Here is a 4,718-nt window from a genome sequence, read left to right as displayed (position 1 = left end):
CCTCTTCATACACCCTCTCGACCCTCTCCAACCTTGCTTTGTCTAATCCTAATAGAGTGTCGATTACCAAGATGGATTCTTATACCTAGTGTCACTCTAAGTGAAAATCAATACAACAAGCATTCAGGGATGGAACTCAATTAAAACATCAATTAAAGAAGCATAATAAAGATCAATAAAACAAAATCATCTAATGGTTTACAAGTCCAAGCACCAAGTAGGGGTTTAGCTCTCCATGGAGCTATACACAATCAATAATGAAATCGAAAGTAAAAGCATTCTGTCCATAGATAAAACCCCCTTGTAGTCCGTATCGATGGTCTTGTGGAGCTGCCTCGTCTTCTTCAAAGATTCTCTTGTCAAGCCAAGGGCACACCTCACCGAATCGGTGCCGACGAAAGCTCCCCTAATAACTCTCCCCATAGGATTATGATGTCGAAGGCCGTAGAACCACTTCAAAAACCTAGGCCAAGCCTTTCCAAACCTTAGCCATAAGCGCCTCCGAAGATGGACAAGAGATGGGAAAAGGATCCTTCAATAACTCTCAAAACACTGTATTTATAGAGGATAGAATCGGGCATCCACACAGCCGTGTGGAATTTCCAGAAATTGTTTCCTAAGAGCTATGAATGGTAACTACAGCAATAATTTTGTTACAGTGATTAACTACATTAAACTGCTATAGTACTCTACCAAAATGCTCCCGATTCCACTCTTTTCATCGATTCCACATGAATGGGCACACATCTATGCGGTAGATTGCATCACATCTTTAATGAAACCACATTAGATGCTCTTGCTAATATTTGCACAAGTCAGAACATATGATTGTGACTGCTTTTGTGCCTCTCTATTTTGTGTTTTCTCTTGAGCACAATTGAGGTTGGCACACACCCACATGTCTTTGAGCACAACTTGTGTCTTCACCTTTGTTCAACCAAAGAACTTCATCAATAATTGGATCCATAATCTACTTTTGCTTTCTTTTATTCAACTTTGTCTCCACAACCCTACATGCACAAAAGAACACAAACACATTGATAAGTGCTTGTGTGATATGAATGCGAAGCATTCTTTCCTTATGGTAAGCATTACCTTTATTGGGTTTTTATACTAATATGTGTGTTTTTTATGTTACTTTTATGCATGTAGGGTTGTGAGGCCGATTATGAAGAAAAGAAGCCAATGTGGATCATAATGCACCGATTTTTGGAGGAAATCTTGCTAAGGTTCAAACGCAAAGTCTTAGGTCGGGTGTGAGATGCTAGACTGTGTGCCAACCTCCTCATATTTGACTTAGCACAACCATTTGGAGGGGCACAAGGGCAGTCACACTCAAGCATTCCGACTTATGCAATAGAACTAGGTCTCCATCAACTTATCCGTCATTGAAAAAGCAAAGCGATCCACGACGTGAACGTGCACCCGTTTGCGTTACCTCGATGAAAGTATTGATTCAGGAAGTATTTTAGGCCAGCTACTGTAGCAGAGTACTGTAGTAAAGTAATGTAGAAGTATTGTTCACAACCGGCCGAGAAAACTGCAGAACAGAAAATCCACACGGGCGTGTGGAAATTCCACACGCTAGTGTGAAAAATCCACAGGGGCGTGTGAATCCCCAATTCCAGACCTATTTAAAACCGATTCAGCCCCGATTTCAGCATTATTTTCTCGATCTTTTCCCCAACTAGAGAGAGGGCTTCGGCTAGGGTTTTTAGAGGTATTGGCTAGGGTTTTGGAGAGGTTCTACAGCTCCAACATCGCGCGTCGTTTGGAAGATGGTTATTGGGAGAGCTTTCATCGGCACCGATCCGACGAGGTGTATCCTAGGCCTGTCGAAGGACCCTTTGCGATGAGTAGAGGACTCTCCACAAGACCATTGACATGACTATCGAAGGGGTTTTCTATGGATTCATTGGTTTTACATTCCATTTTTTTAATTGTAATTAGCTCCATAGAGAGCTAAACCCCTAGTGGGTACTTGGGTATTTATGAAGCCTACGATGTATTCGTTTCATTGAATCTCTTTATTATGCTTTCAATTAATTGATGTTTATTGTGAATTCCAACCATGAATGCTTGATTGTTTGAATACTCCCCTATAGTGACACTAGGGTTGAGAGTTCTTGTTGGTAACCTTGTGAGTGAGTGACACAGCACGAGTGTTAGACAAAGCTAGGTTGGAGTGGGTTGAGAGGGTGAGTCGAGAGGTACAGGGGCGTCCCCTTTCCCCTCTGATGTGTTAGATTCTACCTCCATTCCTCAAGTTCTTTGGGGCCATAATAGAGTGAATGGTCTAAGGGATGACCTTCCACTGGTGCTTAGTTGCGGGTGCAATGGAGTGAAGCGTAGAAGTGATCTTAGTATCTAGGGCTTAATTGTGGTTAGGGACCTTCCACCTGGACCAAAGGGTTAGGTCTATAATTAGGAAAAGATTTATCACTTGGAATCCCTAGAGCTCATTGCAATTCTATGCGAGTGCGAGGTTGAGAGGTTATCCAATCTCTCCTCAATTACATGTATAGAGTTAGGCATGGTTGACCTTAGATTTGGGACTATGTAATTAAGGATTTCCACGACTCATTATTGCATTAATTAGGAAGCATAATAGAGGGTTCTTGCACTTGAAACGATTGTCCTAGGAAGAGCAATATCCGTGTACCCCATCTTTATCGATTGCCTTATTTTCTTCTTTACTTGTGCTCTCTTACTTGTTGTATTTACTTTTGAGAATTGAATCATTGTCACATATATCACTATTCATCTTTCACATAGCTAAGAAGCGAATTAAGTGTTTTTATTCTCTACTCCATATGGATACGATACCTGCTCATCCGGGGTTATTACTTCGACAAACCCGTGCACTTACGGGATATACGCAAGCGGGTCTTGTCAAGTTTTTGGCGCCGTTGCCGGGGAGTAGCGTTTAGAGATACTTTGCACTTTGTTTTCTTAGTTATTTTACCATACATTCTATTTCATATCTTCTTATTCTTACATCGTTCTGATTTCTTTTTCTTTCTTTTTCGGTACAGCTCCAGGTTATGACCCGAGGAAACCCCTAAATATTGATTGAAGGAGATCCCGAGCTTGAACGTACACTTAGAAGAAAAGGGAAAGAGCCTATACAAGAACAGTCTAATCTAGCTGATTTGGAAGTGGAAGAATTTGAAAACATGGCAGAACAAAATGAGCAACAACGAACATTATCCGATTATGCCAGACCTTCAGTGTTGGGGACATAATCGAGTATTGTGTGTCCCCCGATTACAGCTCAGAACTTCAAGTTAAAGCCGGCATTCATCCACATCTTACAGCAATCTGCACAGTTCAATGGTTTGGCCGATGACGATCCAAACAGTCATATAAAGAGTTTTCTTGAGGTGTGTGATATGTCGAAGATAAACGGGAGTGACGAATGATGCCATCAAGTTGCGTAGTCTTCCCATTTTTCCCTAAAGGGGTAGAGCGAAGCAGATGGGCTACACTCATTACCTAGAGCAACAATTACCACATGGGAGGAGATGGTAGAAGCTTTTTCTTGCCCGGGTTATTTTTCCTCCCAGAAAAATCCAGAGCTTAGGAATGAGATCTCATCCTTTGTTCAGTTGGAATTGGAGTCACTATTTGAGACATGGGAAAGGTTCAAGGAGCTCCTGAGAAAGTGCCCGCAACACGGATTTCTAGAGTGGATGATTGTTCAGACCTTTTACAACGGTTTGAACCCAAGTACAAGGAAACTCTTGGATGCGGCAGCAGAAGATACCTTAGGTAGCAAGACCCTCGATGAGGCCCGTCAGTTAATTGAAGAAATGGGGTTAAACAGCTAACAATGGAATGCTAGGGAGAAGAAAAAGGTGGCCTGTCTCCATGAGATAGATGCAGTAACTTCATTGGCGGCTTAAGTGGAAAATTTGAGTAAAGAAGTTAGATCATCTAACTTCAAATAGAGTAGCGACCGTAACCAATTGCAATGGGTGTGGTGGAGGGACATGCTCCCTCCGATTGCCCGATCTCTATTGGTGATGTATCAGCGATGGAGAACGTTGATTTTGTAGGTAATGGCATGAGACCTCAAGGAAACCCATATAGCAATACCTACAATCCGGGTTGGAAGAATCATCCCAATTTCTCATGGAGCAACCAGGGTCCACCAAAGGCTATGGGGCCACAGGGTTTCCAACCACAATAACAAGCCCCGCATGTTATAACAGAGTTTCAAGTTTGGAAACCCGAATGAATGATTTGGAGAAGGCCTTGACTAGATTCATGCAATCTACAAATACAAGGTTTGAATAAGTTGAGGCCACACTTCGCAATCACACCGCCTCTTTACATAACCTTAAAAATAAGGTGGGGCAAATTGTGAAGTCATTTTCTGAAAGGCCACATGGAAGCTTGCCGAGCAATACAGAGACCAACCCGTAGAGAGTAAGTGAACGCAATCACTTTGAGAAGTGGTAGTGAGGTTGAAGGTAGGCTTCCGAGTGAGATGCCAAAAGAACACGCACCGGAGGTTATAGAGGTAGAAGAGGGAACAAGCAAAGAGAAGGAGGTGGCACCCCCATCTTTCAAGCCAAGAATCCCTTATCCCTCTAGAATGAAAAATGACAAAGGGGATGAATAGTACAAGAAGTTCTTGAGTTTGTTCAAGCAACTCCACGTTAATATTTCTTTGGTTGAGGCATTGGCCCAAATGCCTAAGTATGCGAAGTTCT

The 4,718-nt window shown here is 42.3% G+C and overlaps 1 non-coding gene across 1 annotated transcript; it reads right to left on the bottom strand.

The window, feature by feature from the left end:
- Positions 1-3,575: 3,575 nt before the first annotated feature.
- On the bottom strand, positions 3,576-3,682 carry LOC120252161. The gene has a single exon (XR_005533706.1). It is a non-coding gene; the product is annotated as a small nucleolar RNA R71 (small nucleolar RNA).
- Between the last annotated feature and the right edge of the window lie 1,036 nt (positions 3,683-4,718).

This window comes from Dioscorea cayenensis, chromosome 20 (genome assembly GCF_009730915.1).
Source record: "Dioscorea cayenensis subsp. rotundata cultivar TDr96_F1 chromosome 20, TDr96_F1_v2_PseudoChromosome.rev07_lg8_w22 25.fasta, whole genome shotgun sequence".
Lineage (NCBI taxonomy): Eukaryota > Viridiplantae > Streptophyta > Magnoliopsida > Dioscoreales > Dioscoreaceae > Dioscorea > Dioscorea cayenensis.
Note: the sequence above shows the minus strand (reverse complement) of the source record. Positions and strands in the feature narration are given on the sequence as shown.